This window comes from Mesoplodon mirus, assembly GCF_964341445.2.
Source record: "Mesoplodon mirus genome assembly, chromosome: 6".
In the NCBI taxonomy this organism is placed as follows: Eukaryota; Metazoa; Chordata; class Mammalia; order Artiodactyla; family Ziphiidae; genus Mesoplodon; species Mesoplodon mirus.
The window spans coordinates 83,789,227-83,810,729 of NC_138982.1; positions in this window are offsets into that span (position 1 = coordinate 83,789,227).

Consider the following 21,503-nt stretch of genomic DNA (forward strand, 5'->3'; position numbering starts at 1 on the left):
CTTCACAGGTGAATTCTATCAAACATTTAGAGAAGAGCTAACACCTATCCTTCTCAAACTCTTCCAAAAGATAGCAGATGGAGGAACACTCCCAAACCCATTCTACAAGGCCACCATCACCCTGTTACCAAAACCAGACAAAGATGTCACAAAGAAAGAAAACTACAGGCCAGTATCACTGATGAACATAGATGCAAAAATCCTCAACAAAATACTAGCAAACAAAATCCAACAGCACATTAAAAGGATCATACACCATGATCAAGTGCGGTTTATCCCAGGAAGGCAAGGATTCTTCAGTATAAGCAAATCAATCAATGTAATACACCATATTAACAAATTGAAGGAGGAAAATCATATGATCATCTCAATAGATGCAGAAAAAGCTTTTGACAAAATTCAACACCCATTTATGATGAATACCCTGCAGAAAGCAGGCATAGAGAAAACTTTCCTCAACATAATAAAGGCCATATATGAGAAACCCACAGCAAACATCGTTCTCAATGGTGAAAAACTGAAAGCATTTCCTCTAAGATCAGGAACAAGACAAGGTTGTCCACTCTCACCTCTGTTATTCAACATAGTTTTGGAAGTTTTAGCCACAGCAATTAGAGAAGAAAAAGAAAGAATAGGAATCCAAATCAGCAAAGAAGAAGTAAAGCTGTTACTCTTTGCAGATAATATGATATTATATGTTCAGAATCCTAACGATGCTACCAGAAAACTGGTAGAGCTAAACAATGAATTTGGTAAAGTAGCAGGATACAAATTTAATACACAGAAATCTCTTGCACTCCTATACACTAATGATGAAAAATCTGAAAGAGAAATTAAGGAAACACTCCCATTTACCATTGCAACAAAAAGAATAAAATACCTAGGAATAAACCTACCTAAGGAGACAAAAGACCTCTATGCAGAAAACTATAAGACACTGATGAAAGAAACTGAAGATGATACAAATGGATGGAGAGATATACCATGTTCTTGGATTGGAAGAATCAGCATTGTGAAAATGACTATACTACCCAAAGCAATCTACAGATTCAATGCAATCCCTATCAACCTACCAATGGCGTTTTTCACAGAACTTGAACAAAAAATTTCACAATTTGTATGGAAATACAGAAGACCCCAAATAGCCAAAGCAATCTTGAGGGAAAAAAAAAAAAAACGGACCTGGAGAAATTAGGCTCCCTGACTTCAGACTATACTACAAAGCTACAGTAATCAAGACAGTATGGTAATGGCACAAACACAGAAATATAGATCAGTGTAACAGGATTGAAAGCCTAGAGATAAACCAACACACATATGGTCACCTTATTTTTGATAAAGGAAGCAGGAATATACAGTGGAGAAAGGACAGCCTCTTCAATAAGTGGTGCTGTGAAAACTGGACAGCTACCTGTAAAAGAATGACATTGGAACACTCTCTAAACATTCCATACACAAAAATAAACTCAAAATGGATTAAAGACCTAAATGTAAGGCCAGACACTATAAAACTCTTTGAGGAAAACATAGGCAGAACACTCTATGACATAAATCACAGCAAGATCCTTTTTGACCCACCTCCTAGAGAAATGGAAATAAAAACAAAAATTAACCAATGGGACCTAATGAAACTTAAATGCTTTTGCACAGCAAAGGAAACCATTAACAAGACAAAAAGACAACCCTCAGAATGGGAGAAAATATTTCCAAATGAAGCAACTGACAAAGGTTTAATCTCCAAAATATACAAACATCTCATGCAGCTCAATATCGAAAAAACAACCCAATCCAAAAATGGGCAGAAGACCTAAATAGACATTTCTCCAAAGAAGATATACAGATTGCCAACCATCACATGAAAGGATACTCAACATCACTAATCATTAAATAAATGCAAATGAAAACTACAATGAGGTGTCACCTGCCAGTATTCCAAATGGCCATCATTGAAAAATCTACAATCAGTAAATGCTGGAGACGGTGTGGAGAAAAGGGGACCCTCCTGCACTGTTGGTGGTAATGTAAATTGGTACAGCCACCATGGAGAACAGTATGGAGGTTCCTTAAAAAATCAAAAATAGAATTACGATACGACCCAGCAATCCCACTCTTGGGCATATACCCTGAGAAAACCATAATTCCAAAAAGAGTCATGTACCGCCATGTTCATTGCAACTCTATTTCCAATAGCCAGGACATGGAAGCAACCTAAGTGTCCATCGACAGATGGATGGATAAAGAAGATGTGATACATATACACAACAGAATATTCTCAGCCATAAAAAGGAATGAAATTGGATAATTTTAGAGACATGGATGGATCTATAAACTGTCATGCAGTGTGAAGTAAGTCAGAAAGAGAAAAACAAATATCGTATATTAATGCATATATGTGGAACCTAGAAAAATGGTACAGATGAACCGGTTTGTAGGGCAGAAATAGAGACACAGATGTAGAGAACAAACGTATGGACACCAAGTGGGGAAAATGGTGGCAGGGGGGCGGTCATGGTGGGATGAATTGGGAGATTGGGATTGACATGTATACACTAATATGTATAAAATGGATAACTAATAAGAACCTGCTGTATAAAAATATAAATTAAATAAAATTCAAAAAAATAAATAAAAGTAAAGCTGCAGCAAAGTTAAAAAAAAAAAACACTACAATGAGGTATCACCTCACACCAGTCAGAATGGCCATCATCAAAAATCTATAAACAGTAAATGCTGGAGAGCGTGTGGAGAAAAGGGAACCCTTTTGCACTGTTGGTGGGAATGTAAATTGATACAGCCACTATGGAGGACAGTATGGAGGTTCCTTAAAAACTAAAAATAGAGCTAGCATATGACCCAGCAATCCCACTACTGGGCATATACCCTGAGAAAACCATAATTCAAAAAGAGTCATGTACCACAATGTTCCCTGCAGTTCTATTTACAATAGCCAGGACATGGAAGCAACCTAAGTGTCCATCGACAGATGAATGGATGAAGAAGAATTGGCACATATATACAATGGAATATTACTGAGCCATAGAAACAAAAGAAATTCAGTTATTTGTAGTGAGGTGGATGGACCTAGAGTCCGTCATACAGAGTGCAGTAAGTCAGAAAGAGAAAAACAAATACCGTTATGCTAACAAATATATATGGAATCTAAAAAAAAAATGGTTCTGAAGAACCTATGTGCAGGATAGGAAAGACGCAGACATAGAGAATGGACTTGAGGACATGGGGAAGTGGGAAGGTGAAGCTGGGATGAAGTGAGAGAGTGCCGTGTATATATATATACACTACCAAATGTAAAATAGATAGCTAGTGGGAAGCACCTGCATAGCACAGGGAGATCAACTTGGTGCCTTGTGACCACCTAGTGGGGTGGGGTAGGGTGGGTGGGAGGGATACAGAAGAAGGAGGAGATATGGGGATGTATGTACATGTATAGCTGATTCACTTTGTTATACAGCAGAAACTAACACAACATTGTAAAGCTATCATACTTCAATAAAGATGTTTAAAAAAAGTATTAGGTTTTATGTTGCAATTCTAAGGATTGGGACATAAAGTACTCTGGTGTTATCTTGTAAAAAGCATATGTTAATTGTTGAAAGTACATGGCCTGAGAATTAGCAGGAAAATTATTTCAAGTTTTTGAAAAATCTACAGGTAATCATACTGTTTAACACTGTAGTATCATTACCAGTGTATGTATAGACTTTGCACAGTTTTTAAAAATAATAAATACCTGAGATATTGATTAAAAAAAGGAACAAAAGAACTAAAAATTACTTCTCTGTTTATATGTAATTTATATGTATATGTGTTTACATGTATATATAAGCAATAATATTTAAAAAGAAAGCAATGGCTTGATTAATATGGGATTTAGATACGGAGAAGAAGGACAATGTAAACTCACACACGCACAAACAAACAAGAGAGCACAGTGTATGCCAAAGGAATCCCACCAGGAAGAATATAAGAATACCTGTTTCACTAGACTGTAGAACTCCCTTAGAATTATAATTTTTCCTAATATTTCCCAAGCTGATGATTGAAAAGGTATTCACTGGTATTTTTATTTGCCTTTGTTTACCACTCACTACTTACTTTGAACATTGTTTCAAGTGTTCATTTTTCTTTTAATCTTATTTATTCTATTTTTTAAATTAATTAATTAATTTACTTTTTGCTGCTTTTGGCCTTAGTTGCTGTGCGCAGGCTTTCTCTAGTTGCAGTGAGCGGGGGCTACTCTTCGTTGTGATGCGTGGGCTTCTCATCGCGGTGGCTTTTCTTGTTGCAGAGCATGGGCTCTAGGCATGCCAGCTTCAGTACTTGTGGCACGTGGGCTCTAGGGCACAGGCTCAGTAGTTGTGGTGCACGGGCTTAGTTGCTCCACGGCATGTGGGATCTTCCTGGACCAGGGCTCGAACCCATGTCCCCTGCATTGGCAGGTGGATTCTTAACCACTGTGCCACCAGGGAAATCCTCAAGTGTTCATTTGAATGAGGGAGGGAGGCTATTGATAATGAATTTAATTAATTTGGGGCAAGATCTGCGTTCATGCTTTTTGCACATTATTATCCCAAGAATTCTAGGAGGTGAAGTCATTCTTCTTGTTCACAAATAATGAAATTCTGAGGGCAAAATGGCTCAAGGTCTAATGGCTAATGTGGCTGCCCCAGGAGCCTGTCAGTCTCCAAAATGTGAACACAGGAAGATTGGGCCATGCAGTCTCACCGTTTCTACAGCTTTATTTCACTCTTATGAAATGAGAGTGATGGAAATTATTGAATGTGAAATTCTTATTAAGGGGTTATCATGTCATGAAAGCCCTGGAGGCTAATAACAGTGTTTCATAAATAAAATAAATGGAATTAAGATAGTTAGTAGGGACAAGGAGTGACAGAGAGCTGTTCAAGTTAGCACAGTCCTTTTCCATGGGCCAATTAGGTATTTTCAAGGATTTAATAGCATGGAATCACAGGGAAATATGAAAGTATCTGAAAACAAGCCCACAATAAGGAGGTAGTGAGTTCCATGACAGATGAGAGCATCTGAAAAATGATTTGCAGATGCAGAAAAAAGCCTCTGGAAATAGCTGCCTGGTAAAGTAGTTCAAAAGACATTGACCTGCTGAGCCATAGCCTTATGGTAATATTTCTCTAAGTTCGGTTTGGGACCCAATAATGACCCATGAATCTGGAGAGTTAGTGGTGCCTACAAGACAAATTGTGGGTTTTATTGTGTGAGAGGAAGAGCTATGTACCACCAGGCAGGGCATGAGAGTCCTGGGGGTAAGTGGGAGGTACTGGGAAAATCATACTCAAAGGTGTCTCTCAGGGCCTCTGTGTCCATCTCTAAGAAGAGATGTATACATAGTCCCTTTCTAGACCTCAAATTCTGTGATTTGCACATTTACTTCTGCACAGCAGAAAACAACACTTTTTGCTCTTAGCAGAGGCAACAAATATCCTCTAGCCATCAGAAAGCAATCAGTTGTAGTGGACACAACTTCAGATAGAAAACAGGGTTTACTTAAGTATCTATAGCATTGGTCTGAAGCTCTGCAGACATTTTACAAATGAGTATCTTCTTTCACTGGTGTGAAAGGTGCAGAGTGGCAGGAGTGACCATTAACACTTAACTGAGACCACACAGAAATCCACTGTCTCTAGGATTCTTCCATACCAATCCTTACTGCCCTCCTCCTTTTGCTCCTGGACAACTTGCAATTTATAGCAAGTCAAGAAGTCTCTTAGGTATTATGCAGGGAGAGATGATAGTCTATGGAGTTGGCCCTTTATAAATAATTTCAAAAGAAATTATTGTGAAAGGGAAAATTCAGTAACTGGGAAAAAATAACAAGAGCTAAAGTGTTTACCCTACGTAGATTCCCAAGTACTAGCTTTGTGGTCAAGTCAGGCCTATAATTGTGCAATTTAATGGGGATTCTCTATTCTTTGTCTTTGAGAAGTATTTGTTTTGGGAGCAGAGGGAGAAGTGGAAAGGAGCAGGGAGACGTCATTTGGAGTGGGGGAGGTATATACTAACTATGTTTGTGAGCCATCTTTGGACTTGAGTCTGAGGGGACACAGGGTGAAGATGAAATGACCCCAGGTAGTTACATTCACCCTAATGGCACTGAAGTCATTAGCTGCTCACCATTTAAGCAATGTCCAAAGAGAGGGAGTTTAGCCGTTTGTCTTTTGGGATCTAGATCCTGGAACATATTGGGTACTTATTACTTATTTTTTCAGTAAGTAGGAATAAGTTACAGGATAGAAAAGAAGGGATTCCCTCTCAGTCACAGTGGAGGAGAATCTTTGTTTTTCTGTCCTTTGTTAAATTGAATAGAATCCAGACTCTGTCAGTCTTTCACCCTCATATCACAGACTTGACATGATCTCTCCATGTCTAGATGGGACAGAGAGAGGCATTCCTTTCCTCCGTTCTGACCCTGTCTAGTACAAATTCCTGTTCAGCCACCTGCCTTATTTCTCCCTTTTTCTCACAGAAAGACCCTTTAAAAACTAAGAATACAGAGGATTATTGACTGGATCCCAAAAGAGATTTTTGTGTTAGCTAAAGTCTAATAGTGGCAGAGCAAGGTAATGGAAAACCTGATTACCTGGAGAGAAAGCCTTAAGAAATCTGTGATGCTGAGCCTCAGACAAACCCTATAGCTTCTGGATCCATAGAGGAAAGACTCAGCAAGAATAGAGAAAGGGCTGAATGATTCATCAACAAAGTGCTGAATGAACCAATATATTCTGTTCCATTCTTAGGCAAATATAGCTATAATAGAGATGATTGCAAGTTCCTAGACAGCAGTGGAGAGTGGGAGCATTATGTCGTGTTACTCTCTGTCTTCACTCTATTAGATATTGAGTATCCACACACTTGCAGAACACATGGATGGTACAAAACAAAGGGGAACTGCAAGGGTGTTCAACAAAAGAAAGTTAAATAAAAACTTAAGGACACATGAAATCCCATACCGATTTGTGCTTCAACAAAGAAGGGAATAAGTGTTTAGAAGCTCAAAATTGGGAACAGCTGGAGAATCAGGCATTCTCTAGGGCAAGATTTCCTCATTGACCTGAACTTAAAGCTGAGTTCTGCATAGGAAGAAGGGCATATTGTAGCAGAAAGGAGAAAAAAAACCCATGAGGGGTAAAGATGAGCAAGTATGGAAAAAGAGGGATGGGAACAGACATATCTTGTACATAAAAATAACAATAATTTTGGGTGGTCTAGAGAAAGCATGTTGAACTGTAATGGAAGATGTGATTGGTAAACAGTAAATATGTTGTTGAAGAGGTTTTGAAAGATTACATAGAAAATTCTGGAGTTAATATGCAATAGGATATATCTGTCCTTATCTATCTGATAAGTGTCTTGATAAACACCCAGCTGGAGAACTTTGTTCCAGAAGTTATATGTTGAAGAAGAACATAAGATGGTTAGTTTAATCTAAGTTGGGTCTCAGGGAAAAAGTGAAAACTCAAAAATGTCTGCAGAGGGTGCTGAGTTAGGGAGCTACTTATAGAGGGTTATGTTGGCTCCTTCCTGCCTCTCAGAGTAATTGGGATTTGGAAATTCATAATAATTTTCCTTTTTTGTAGGGTGTTTTTGGAAACCTTTATTATATTACCATACTAAGATCAATTTTACTAAAAGGGGAGACCCAATAACCCTTAAACCACAATATGCAGTGTGATAGGCAGTGGCATCATTCAAAATGATTTTCATGAGTCTGGCTTCAATCCAGACAGGTCAGATAAAACTATAGCCCAGAGCTTTAATGCTTTAGCTTTCTAAAAATTCTTTTAAAATATCCCATTTATCATTATATCCATAATACCTCTCCTATTTTTATTCTCCCTTTTTCTCTGCATTTCCAACAGTATATAATTCAAGATTGGTCTCAGTAAAATAAATACTATAAAAGGAAATTTATTATGACTTACCATTTTCATTTTACTAGCTTTTATATGTGGCTCATGAATATCAAAATAAAATTATATCCCAAATTTGGCCTACTAAAACTTTACTTAGTTAATATCAATTACAATTTACCTGTCTGCTGGCCTGCAAAAAGAATGCAAAATGTGAAATCCAACATTAGGATAAGGATCTTCCCATCTCACCACAGAGGATTTGTTTATTTAATTTTTTAATCATCATCATTATTATTCCTTAAAAACAATTTCTGAAAGCTTGGGTTATCTCAGAGTGTCCACAAAGAATCAAACTTCGCACAGTACTTTTTCTTGACTTTTTCAATGAGTTCTACTCTTAAAAATTGTTCTTTTGAGATAAAGTCACTGGGGTGCTTCTATAAGGAAAAGAATGTCCATTTAAGCCAACAAGGACCAGGGTGTACTCTGCTGTTCCTGAAGTAAAAATAGTTTTCTTTGTGTTGGGCTTCATATTATGTATTTTAACTTTTGACTTATTATCTTAGTCATGTCAGAATGAAAAATGGATCTCTCTAGGGACTTCCATTATGTCAGATTGAAATATCATCTCTCTTGACTGCTTGGGGCAACTGCATGTTCAAAGCCCTTTTGCCTCATTTCTCACAGTGCTCTGTGTTGCTACACCATCCTCCTGTTTTCAGGCGCATTTCCATTGCTGATGACAAATCTCACATTCAGGGGTCAGACCAGTTCCATGTGTACACGATAATCCCCAAGCAATTGGCGATGATTTATTCATAAGTTTGATTTATTTAATGTATTCCCATTACCTAAAGCTATCTACTTCCTAAAATGTGATATGTGTTGGTATACATATGTAGCTGTGAAGCAGAATTATTTTTAGACACATACACACACACACACATAAACATACATACAGAGTTGGGGCACAGGTCATATAGGGAAAGAAAGGTTTTTCTTTAAGAACCCAATTGGCAATTACTCTAAGAAAACTGCGAGAGCCTTCTGATCTGTGCATTGCTTAATCTCAGTCTTAGGAGACTGTTGAATTGTTCTTTGGAGGACTATAGTGTTCTTCATAGGAGACCTGGGACAAGTTCAGTCCCTGGGATCTAGTCCAGACCCTCTTGAAACCATGAGAGAGAAGATTTTATGATGTTTGTGGTATCAATAATCTTACTTCCTCTATGTCCCCATCACCTTCTCATCATTCTTTTTCTCTTCATTTCTTTGACCTCTCATGGTAGAGTCAGGAAGACAGGAAGATGTGTGAGACATTTTCTTATCTGCCTTTCCCATTCCTCCCATTCATAATATCCAAGACATCGTAAAAAGAGTGTGTGATTTAGGTGGCCTGGCCTACAGTTACCCATCTTGATATCCTTTCACATCCTCTGAGGCCTTCCTCACATTTTCTCTGATACCCTCCTGATCACTTGAGCCAGAAGGGATCTCTTCTACCCTGGGCCTCTGATGGTACTTTCTTTGCATTGCTACATGGTGCTGGAACCATTCTACTTTGTGGTATAGCTATTTGTCTACAGATCCCATTGGTTTTCCTAGATCATCAACCCTTGAGAGCTTGTGCAACTTCATACCCTGAATAGCACCTACATTAGAGCTTTGTAGCCATTGCTATTTGTTTTCACAATAGCTGTGCACTGAATGAATGCATCAGGAGAGTTCATGAAAGCGGTGATAAACTGTTAAACAGGAAAATTTAACTACAGTGTCAGGTGTGATGGAATGCTTATCAAAGTGTAATGATTCATTTTTGAATTTGAAATAAAAGCAGCGTATATGTTTAAAGGGTATTTTAGCTGGTAAAAAGTCAGTGAGACATTAAACATTATTATAGTGACCCTTATTACTGAAAATTGGCATTTCTGTTTAAATGGCACTCTATAAAATTAGATTTTTTCAATAACATTAGGTGAACACACTATTCTGTAGGTTGAATTTGAGGTTCTTTAGGAAGGAGAATAAATAGTAGAACAGAGTAGAAAATTCCAAACTAAAAATGTTAATCACTGATTTGACATTAAGTTTAATGACAAATAAGAAACTGAGTATTGTGAGCAAGGAAATAATAAAATAATTCTTTGTTATTTTTCTTGAGTTGCTCCTATTGATTTAATTTCAGTTTTGATTAATTCTTGGAGTTCATCTAATTGGAAGATATTTTTTTATCTATGGGAAAAAAATACTTGCGGCTTACAGATGCTAAATGCCTAAGATGCCAAGACATGAGAGACAGGAAAACTGGAAGATGTGTGAGAGGCCAGTGTCCTATGATGCAAATAAAGAACAGACGGGGCTTCTCTGATGGCGCAGTGGTTGAGAGTCCACCTGCCGATGCAGGGGACATGGGCTCGTGCCCCGGTCCGGGAAGATCCCACATACCACAGAGCGGTTGGGCCCATGGGCCATGGCCGCTGAAGAGGCCACAACAGTGAGAGGCCTGCGTACTGCAAAAAAAAAAAAAAAAAAAAAAGAACAGATGACTCAAGCCTCAACCATTTTTCACCTGCATGTGGCTAAATATATTTATATTTTGTTCTATACGACTATAATATGGCTAAGAGCAAATAAGCAATCAGCAAAACATGATAAAAATCCCACTTCCAAGTACCCTTTTATTAGGACACATTTTTTTTTTTTTTTTTTTCTTTTTGCGGTATGCGGGCCTCTCGCTGTTGTGGCCTCTCCCGTTGCGGAGCACAGGCTCCGGATGCGCAGGCCCAGCGGCCATGGCTCACGGGCCCAGCCGCTCCGCGGCATATGGGATCCTCCCAGACCGGGGCACGAACCCGTATCCCCTGCATCGGCAGGCGGACTCTCAACCACTGCGCCACCAGGGAGGCCCCACATATTTTTTAATATAAAAATATATTGAGGTTTTATTTGCATCAGGGTCAGCTGACCATGTGCTGTAAACCTACCTGTAGAAGACAGGAGAGAGATGGAACACTGGTGGAAGCAATGAAAACCACCTGGGGCTATCATGCTTAGTTTGCTCGGACACAGAGTTGTTTGTCCCTGAAGCTCACATTAGTAATAAGGAGAATGATTTTTCAAAATGGTGTCCCTATTCTTTTCATTCATTTTTTTAATTCAAAAAACATTTTTGAGTGGCATTGAACAAAGACAAAATCACTTCTTTCATTAAGCTTGTGTTCATGATGGAGAAGGCACAGGAAACAAAAAGTAGTAAGCAAATCATTTTATATGTTAGGAGGAGTAAGTACAACGGGGTAGGGGTGTATTTGAGAGAAAGGGATCAAGGAAGCCCTATGTGGTGAGATAAAAGCCATGTCTCTTAACAGACATGTTGTTCTGCATCATTCATGATGAGAAGATATTATTTCTCTTTGGAAAGGAAGCCTCAAATGAAGTATCAATAGAAAGCTGGGAAATGAAAACCATGAATGAGTTGACCAAGTGACATCACCAAGTACAGAAGATGGGGTTCCATTGTTCATGAATGCACTCCCATCACCAATCCTGCCTCAGGACACCATGCCTACAGTGACAGATCTTAGAAGGAGAGTAGAATGATATCTCAGCAACCTGTACAGTCACTTCCTAACCAATATTGTCTCCTCCAAGACATGAACAATTGTATCTATCAAAAGGAAGCAGATTCCAGAGTGGTACATTATCCAGAGTTTAACCTTCTTAAAATATTAATTTAGAAACACATTTGAAATCAAAAACAAAACAAAGAAACCCATGTAATCAGTGGCTGAGGACTTCAATGGGGTGAAGAAAAACACCCCAAACTTGTCCTTTCATCTTCCTCTTCTCTTCCACCATGTGATCTTTTCTCAAGCATGGCACGGAACACATTCGTTATATATATATTTAATTTAATAAAACCCAGAGACAGGCTTTTATGTATATTCATGGATACTTGATTAATAATTGATGAGAAAGCCTGGGGCAGGTGGTTAAGAATAAAAAACATTTAGCAGGGAGCAGAGTGGAGGAAGGAGACTTCACACTTGCCTCAGTCCCGAGGGGAAGGGAAGCCGAGACAAAGAGGAGGAGGAGGAGGTGGGGGCAGACCCTGTGCTGAATGTCATCAGTGCAGTGTAATTTCCTTGATTTACATATTTAATTGCTTCCTGTCTTTAGCAGTTGGGCTCTTGGATTCTGACACACTTTCAGAGAAATTCGTCTGAGGGCTGGAGAGGCTGTGTTGTGTGGGAACGAAAAGCTGAGCCTAAGCCTTGCTAGCTGTCCTCAGATAATGGACAAGAGTCATTACCATTAGTTCTTACACCATCAAGGGGCTCTGTCAACACGTTTGCTCCCAAGACATGGTTGTGATAATAAGAGCTAGGCCTGCGTCTCGGAGATCATAAGTTTCATAATCGACTAAAAAGGTAATTTACCCTAAGGTTGTATTAAGTCACAATTCCTTTCATTTATATGGCCATTCATGGTTTACAAAACAGTTTTGCACAGTCCTTATAGCATATCTCTGATGTAGGCATTATGATTTCCTTTTTTCACATGATAGGCCTTCGATATGAAGAGGTTAAGTGACTTGTCCGAATCCTCTGTAAGGTACAAGCCAGGTTTGGAACACAGTCTTTCTGGTTTCTAGTCCAGGGTTGTTTCTACCCTGCATGTGGCTCACAGTGTCAGGAGTCGGGCCACACTAGCACCTTTACATCTGTCAGGACTCATCTAAAACCTTAGCTTGAATTCCCGGTGATATCACATCAGAGTTTGAAGTATTGTGCTGCTTATTAAATCAGGTAACATACAAAACTTGAAAGTGTCACAACTAGCAATGGTAGTTACATTATTTTAAAAATCTTAAATCAAAACCTATGAACTCTTACAGGTGAAGCAAATATTATAGGAGCAGTGAGCACCTTCATTCTCTTGACATTGCAAAAAAAAAAAAAAAATCCTGAACTTCACAAGGATATTCAGCAATCCTTTTTGATTTTCAGAAATGTATTTGAGTGACTGCTAGCAGAGTCAAGTTATTGACTATGACACAGAGAGATAGGGAAGATATAAATTGGGCATGCTACAAATGCCCATGAGTGAGAAGTGGCAGAAGGATTTGAGTGATCAGAGCATTTATTTTCATTATGCTGATCGTCTCAGTTGTAAGCAGCACACTGTACTCCTTGTTTTTCTAAATATGGAAGCTGGCATTTTCATGTGGAATGTGCAAGTAGGCCAGGCCAATGTTAATTTATCATCATGATTTTTCCAATGCAGAAGTTAACCGTTTATTTATGATTTGGGTAGTCTAAATCAAAGTGATATTTAAAAAATAATGGTAATTCTGGCCACTCTGTCTCATTTTCTGTTGTGGAGGTGATAATAAATAATAAATGAGCAGCTGATGAATATTTTAACAGAAATGAATCATTGCATAAATGTTAACTACTTATTTATTAATACTTAACTACTGTATATAGTACTTAATGACAAGTACTAAAACAAGTGATTTTTTTTTCTTTCTTCCCTTGACATGCTCGAAATGATGAAGAATTTTCATCCAAATTTCCCAGGTGTTAGGATCCTACATAATTCTGTCAAGCACCATTTCAAGAAGCTTTTATTTGACTGTTTCCCATTGGGTAGTGATTGAATATATTTTTATTATCTGAAGGATGTGAATGAATGTCAGTGTAGCAAAATCCTGATTTTATATAATTTCTTCCCATCTCAAGTTCCATTTGTTAAGTAACTTCATCAAACCTCTAGTTTCAGATTTGCTTAATACCTAGATATTGGTGGCTCCTCTCAGTGACAGAGCAAATTTGTCCCATTTGAAGTGTCTTTTGAAACACATTTGCTTCCATGTTCCCCTAGTCTAACTGTCCAATTATTTGTTCAGTAATCATGTCATTACTGACTTCCTGTTGTCTCTTAATGATTGTGGAAGTTACTCATATTTGCCATTCTGGGTAGGACTGGCTCTACCACTAGTCCTTTATTTTCCTTTCTTTTTTTCTGTTTCTTTTTCTTTTTGTTTGTTTGTTTTTATCATCAAGGCTCTGGGTTTATTTCTTCTTTTCTGATGCATTATAATTGCATAATGTAAATGGAAGCTCTGATTCAAAGTTGAAAAATTAGCAATGAGGAAATTCCAGCAGAAAACAAATCTTCCTTTGATGACACCTGTTTCAAGAAGAGTTGACTGACCCCAGGGACCTGGTCTAGAGTTGTATTTCAAAGTGACATTCTAAGCCTTTGAAAAGCATTTCCTCAACCTTCTGCTGCTGAGTAGCTTGTGTTTTGATGTCAGCAAAGCCCTCCATGGTGGCCCTCCCTCCATCATACCTGCTTACCCAGTTCTTCCAGTGGTAGCACAGTAAGCCACAATCCATTATTAATATCTTCAGTTGGAACTTAAGTATCTGTAAGTTTCTCTTAACTTTGGTAGCATACTCTTAATGTAAGTTGCAAGTTTTGGTTATAGAAAAAATTTTCCTTTTTTCCCAAGATAATCTGAGCGACCCTTTTCTCTTTCCATGGCCATACCTCTCTCTTCCTTAGACACCAATGGTCACAGGTAGCCTCCAGCTTCCCAGAGTTTTGCCCTTGCCCACTCCATCTGGGCTGCATGATGCCCCCTGCTGATATGATGATATTCCATAGACAAATCACAGTGTCACAAGAATTCTCTAAGCCGGTGGTTGCTAAACATCACTATGCATTAGAATTATATTATATGCCTTTAAAAAGGAAGATTCCTTGTGACTTCCCACTGAATTTTAGATTCAGTGTATGTAAATCTGAGGTCCAAACGTCTCTAATTTTATAGAGCTCCTCAGGTGATTTGAGGTATGATGAATTTCAGAACCACTGCCCCAAATGGCTATCATTTTGTGCTTTTACATATAACAGCTTAGATTCCATTGCAGACTTTAATCCTCTCTAATTTAATTTATAAAATGTTTTCTATTTTCTCCAGCTATTACTTTAGCTGAAGATATTTCTTTTTTATTTATTTTTATTTGATAGAATTTTGGGCCAACAAATGTAAACATTATTGGACCCACCTACGCTTTCAGACCTATTAAGAATATTTATAATGTTTGAAGAAAAGAAGGGAAATCTTTACACTTAATTTATTTAAGGAATATAAAATATCCAATATTTATGAAGCAGTGGAATAAATTGTCTCAGTGAAAGACTCTAAGGCTAGGAATGAGTAGGAAATGAACACCCCTGAAACAGTGGCAGGAAAGAAGTTAGGCAAGATAATGAAAGGGTCAAAGAGACAGACGTGGAAATAACTGTAGTGCCCTATCTGGTAGACTTTCCCAAATGAATATGGGAAATTCCAGCTAGGCCGTGGAGACTATGGTAGGGTATGCATCTTCAGATGAACAACAGACCTTCATCCTACACTTACTCTACAATCAACAGAGTTCTCTAAACATGTCATGTATTTATTATATTGTGTTAAATTAAATATATGAAAATGTGCCCAGAGCAGTGTAACATAAAAAGAGTTGTGACCTTTTATAAAAAAGGATAATGAAGTGAGATTAGCATGGGTGGAAGGTGCTAGTCTGATTGCCCTAGAGGCTGAAATTCTTTATCTGGAGAGTAAAAATAGTATGGAAGCCACAGCAGCTGCAGAAAACTTCCCGACAAATTGCTTCCTCTGCCGAGACGAAGTGTAAGAGAGAAATGAATTTTCCGAAAGTTGGAGATTCTGCTCAGATGAACACTCATGTATTTCAGACTTAGAAATATGTTTCATATGGAATAGATTTAATAGTATTTTACTTGCCAGTGTTTTTATGTTTTTAAAATATTACTTGCTATTTTGTTATCATCGGAGACATGAAGTGGTATTTATTGAATAGTCAGGTCATCAGGGTGGAGTATTTGAAACCCCAGAGTGTGTTTCTCCCCCCATTCTAGGAATGCACAAACTAAAAAGAAAAGATTTATACCTGTTTTGTCCTGTTTATACTCGTGGGGTAGGGAGTTGTGTATTTGCATTTATGTGTATGTTTTATCAGAGAGGAGTGTGGTTTGTTGTATCTGTTTGGGGTGATAAGGAGTCTACACTCTATTTCTTAACAAGGGAGGTTCAATGGAGGAGGTAGAATTGAGTACATGTTTTCATGAAAAATAATAAAAGCTTCATAGGTTTGACACGTGATCGGAGGTGGCCTCAAAGAGGAAAAAAATGGACAGAGCAGATTATGATTGCTCAGGAAAAACAAAAGGTCAAATGATATAAGTAGGCTTAAGATATAGGACAGAGAGAGGAGGAGAGAGACAGACAGAGTCAGAGAGACAGAGACAGAGATAAGGTGTATTTGCTGATACCTCCAAGGACAGCAGTGTAAACTACGATTTATATACTTAAGGGACTTACAAGGGTAACATACGTGAGATATGGTAACAGTATAGAGCAGTATGTGATGAGTGCATTAAGTACACAGATCTACAAACGGGTATTTATAGTTGCTATAGATGAGAGGGGTGGGTTGAATAAACATATAGCAACTAAGGGTGGGATTTCAAACTGGTTTTGATATCACAAATTTGAATTATTTAATTTCAGAGCAGGAAAGGACATTCAAGGTCATGCACTGAAACTTTATCCTACCTGTGAAATATTATTGATTCTCCTAACAGGACCAGGAGGTGAGGAAGAGGGTAAAGTGGCAAGAATGTTTGTCATGTTCATTTATGCATAAGTAATAGAAAAAGTTTCAGGGAGAAGAAGAGATGTTAGGACTGTGAAGAGGATTTAGTCATCTGCATTCTAGAAGCCAAAGCTGAATAGGAGGAGGTATAAATATAGCAGGTAATTGATGGTGAGAAAGATATAAAGGAGACTGGCAGTCCAGTCTAGGGAACCTCTTCAGATTAAGGGAGAAAGAAAGAGATAAATGTTTTATACTGGAGATGAAGTAAATGCCCAATAAATCAGGAGAAAACTAAAAGGAAGAGACTCGTAAACCTCCATTAATTCCAACATAATAGACCAAGTGAGACCTTAGGGCTGAATTAGTCCACTTGTACATTGAATGCTGCAAGTGCACACTCTGATACATCTCCAGTCTCCTTGAACTGTATTTCGTTCCAAATCACTTTCATGCATTGTGCTCAAAATCCTCTTTCCTTTAGTTTCTACATAGCTTATTTGGAACTGTGGCCTCTTAGGGTACCTATTAATATTTAGATCTGGAAAAATCACCATGAATTACTCTAAAATTTAGTAGAGTAGCAGCCATTTACAGCTTTTCTTTTTTTTAAACATTTTTATATGACAGGTTCTTATTAGTTCTCTGTTTTATACATATTAGTGTATATATGTCAATCCCAATCTCTCAATTCATCCCACCACCACGACTACCCACCCCGGCTTTCCCCCCTTGGTGTCCATACGTTTATTCTCTACATCTGTGTCTCTGTTTCTACCTTGCAAACCAGTTCATCCATGCCATTTTTCTAGATCCCACATATATGTGTTAATACATCATATTTGTTTTTCTCTTTCTGACTTACTTCACGCTGTGTAACAGTCTCTAGGTCCATCCAAGTAGGTAGAAATGACCGAATTTCGGTCCTTTTTATGGCTGAGTAATATTCCATTGTATATATGTACCACATCTTCTTTATCCATTCATCTGTTGATGGACATTTAGGTTTATTCCATGACCTGGCTATTGTAAATAGTGCTGCAATGAACATTGGGGTACATGTCTTTTTGAATTACGGTTTTCTCTGGGTATATGCCCCGTAGTGGATTGCTGGGTCATATGGTAGTTCTATTTTTAGTTTTTTAAGGAACCTTCATACTGTTCTCCATGGTGACTGAATCAATTTACATTCCCACCAGCAGTGCGAGAGGGTTCCCTTTTCTCCACACCCTCTCCAGCATTTGTTGTTTGTAGCTTTTCTGATGATGCCCATTCTAACCGATGTGAAGTGATAGCTGATTGTAGTTTTGATTTACATTTCTCTAATAATTAGTGATGCTGAGCATCTTTTCATGTGCCTCTTGGCCATCTGTATGTCTTCTTTGGATAAATGTCTATTTAGGCCTTGTGCCCATTTTTTTATTGGGTTGTTTGTTTTTTTAATATTGAGCTGTATGAGCTGTTTATATATTTTGGAGATTAATCCTTTGTCCATTGATTCATTTTCAAACATTTTCTCCCATTCTGAGGGTTGTCTTTTTGTCTTGTTTACAGTTTCCTTTGCTGTGCAAAAGCTTTTAAGTATCATTAGGTCCCATTTATTTACTTATGTTTTAATTTCCATTACTCTAGGAGGTGGGTCAAAAATGATCTTGGGGTGATTTATGTCAAAGGGAGTTCTTCTTATGTTTTCTTCTAAGAGTTTTATAGTGTCTGGTCTTACATTTAGGTCTTTAATCCATTTTGAGTTTATTTTTGGGTATGGTGTTAGGAAGTATTCTAATTTCATTCTTTTACATGTAGCTCTCCAGTTTTCCCAGCACCACTTATTGAAGAGACTGTCTTTTCTCTATTGTAAATCCTTGCCTCCTTTATCATAGATTAATTGACCATAGGTCTGTGGGTTTATCTCTGGGCTTCTTATCCTGTGCCATTGATCTATATTTCTGTTTTTGTGCCAGTACCATGTTGTCTTGATTACTGTAGCTTTGTACTATAGTCTGAAATCAGGGAGCCTGAATCCTCCAGCTCCATTTTTCTTTCTCAAGATTACTTTGGCTATTCGGGGTCTTTTGTGTTTCCATACAAATTGTGAAATTTTTTGTTCAAGTTCTGTGAAAAATGCCATTGGTAGTTTGATAGGGATTGCATTGAATCTGTAGATTGCTTTGGGTAGTATAGTCATTTTCACAATGTTGACTCTTCCAATCCAAGAACATGGTATATGTCTCCATCTGTTGGTATCATCTTCAGTTTCTTTCATCCGTGTCTTATAGTTTTCTGTATACAGGTCTTTTGTCTCCCTAGGTAGGTTTATTTCTAGTATTTTATTCTTTTTGTTGCAGTGGTAAATGGGAGTGTGTCCTTAATTTCTCTTTGAGAGTTTTCATCATTAGCGTATAGGAATGCAACAGATTTCTGTGCATTAATTTTGTATCCTGCTACTTTACCAAATTCATTGATTAGCTCTAGTAGTTTTCTGGTAGCATCTTTAGGATTCTCTATGTATAGTATCATGTCATCTGCAAACAGTGACAGTTTTACTTCTATTTTCCAATTTGTATTCCTTTTATTTCTTTTTCTTCTCTGACTGCCATAGCTAGGACTTCCAAAACTGTGTTAAATAAGTGTGGCAAGAGTGGACATCCTTGTCTTGTTCTTAATCTTAGTGGAAATGCTTTCAGATTTTCACCATTGAGTATAATGCTTGCTGTGGATTTGTCACATATGACCTTTATTATGTTGAGGTAGGTACCCTCTATGCCCATTTTATGGATATTTTTAATCATAAATGGGTGTTGAATTTTGTCAGAATGTTCTTCTGCATCTATTGAGATGATCATATCGTTTTTATTCCTTAATTTGTTAATGTGGTGTACCACATTGATTTGCGTATATTGAAGAATCCTTGCATCCCTGGGATAAATCCTACTTGATCATCGTGTATAATCCTTTTAATGTGTTGTTGGATTCTGTTTGCTAGTATTTTGTTGAGGATTTTTACATCTATATTCATCAGTGATATTGGTCTGTAATTTTCTTCTTTTGTAGTATATTTGTCTGGTTTTGGTGTCAGGGTGATTGTGGTCTCATAGAAAGAGTTTGGGAGTGTTCCTTCCTGTGCAGTTTTTTGGAAGAGTTTGAGAAGGATGGGTGTTAGCTCTTCTCTAAATGTTTGATAGAATTCACCTGTGAAGCCATCTGGTCCTGGGCTTCTGTTTGTTGGAAGATTTTTTTTTTTTTTTTTTTTGCAGTACACGGGCCTCTCACTGTTGTGGCCTCTCCCTTTGCAGAGCACAGCCTCCGGACGTGCAGGCTCTGCAGCCATGGATCATGGGCCCAGCCACTCCATGGCATGTGGGATGTTCCCGGACCGGGGCATGAACCCGTGTCCCCTAAATTGGCAGGCAGGCTCTCAACCACTGCGCAACCAGGGAAGCCCTGTTGGAAGATTTTAAATCACAGTTTCAGTTTCATTACTTGTGATTGGTCTGCTCATATTTTCTATTTCTTCCTGGTTCAGTCTTGGAAGGTTATACTTTTCTAAGAATTTATCCATTTCTTCCAGGTTGTCCATTTTATAGGCATAGAGTTGCTTGTAGTAGTCTCTTAGGAGGCTTTGTAGTTCTGCAGTGTCCGTTGTAACTTCTCCTTTTTCATTTCTAATTTTACTGATTTGAGTTCTCTCCCTCTTGTTCTTGATGAGTCTGGCTAGAGGTTTATCAATTTTGTTGATCTTCTCAAAGAATCAGCTTTTAGTTTTATTGATCTTTGCCATTATTTTCTTTGTTTCTATTTCATTTATTTCTGCTCTGATCTTTATGATTTCTTTCCTTCTACTACCTTTGAGTTTTTTTGTTCTTCTTTCTCTAGTTCCTTTAGATGTAAGGTTAAATTGTTTGAGATTTTTCTTCTTTCTTTAGGTAGGCTTGTATAGCTATAAACTTCCCTCTTAGAAGTGCTTTTGCTGGATCTCATAGGTTTTTGGATCATTGTGTTTTCATTATCATTTGTCTCTAGGTATTTTTTGATTTCCTCTTTGATTTCTTCAGTAATCTCTTGGTTGTTTAGTAATGTATTGTTTAGCCTCCATTTATTTGTGGGTTTTCTTTTTTACTTTTTTCCCCCTGTAATTAATTGATTTCTAATCTCTTAGTGTTGTGGTCAGAAAAGATGCTTGATATGATTTCAGTTTTCTTAAATTTACCAAGGCTTGACTTCTAACCCAACATGTGATCTATCCTGGAGAATGTTCCATGTGTGTTTAAGAACATGTAATCTGCTGTTTTCGGATGTAATGTCCTATAAATATCAATTAAATTTACCTGGTCTATTGTGTCATTTAAAGCTTGTTTTTCCTTATTAAGTTTCTGTCTGGATGATCTGTCTATTGGTGTAAGTGAGGTGTTAAAGTCCCCCACTATTATTGTGGTACTGTCAATTTCCTCTTTTACAGCTGTTAGCATTTGCCTTGAGTATTGAGGTGCTCCTATGTTGGATGCATAAATATTTGCAATTGTTATATCTTCTTCTTGGATTGATCCCTTGATCATTATGTAGTGTCCTTTATTGTCTCTTGTAACATTCTTTATTTTAAAGTCTATTTTATCTGATATGAGTATTGCTACTCCAGCTTTCTTTTGATTTCCATTTGCATGGAATATCTTTTTCCATCCCCTCACTTTCAGTCTCTATGTGTCCCTAGGTCTGAAGTGGGTCCCCTGTGGACAGCATATATATGGGTCTTGTTTTTTATTGATTTAGTGAGCCTGTGTCTTTTGGTTGGAGCATTTAATCCATTCACATTTAAGTTAATTATCGATATGTATGTTCCTATTATCATTTTCTTAATTGTTTGGGTTTGGTTTTTTGTTTGTTTGTTTTGTTTTGTTTTATTTTGCAGTAC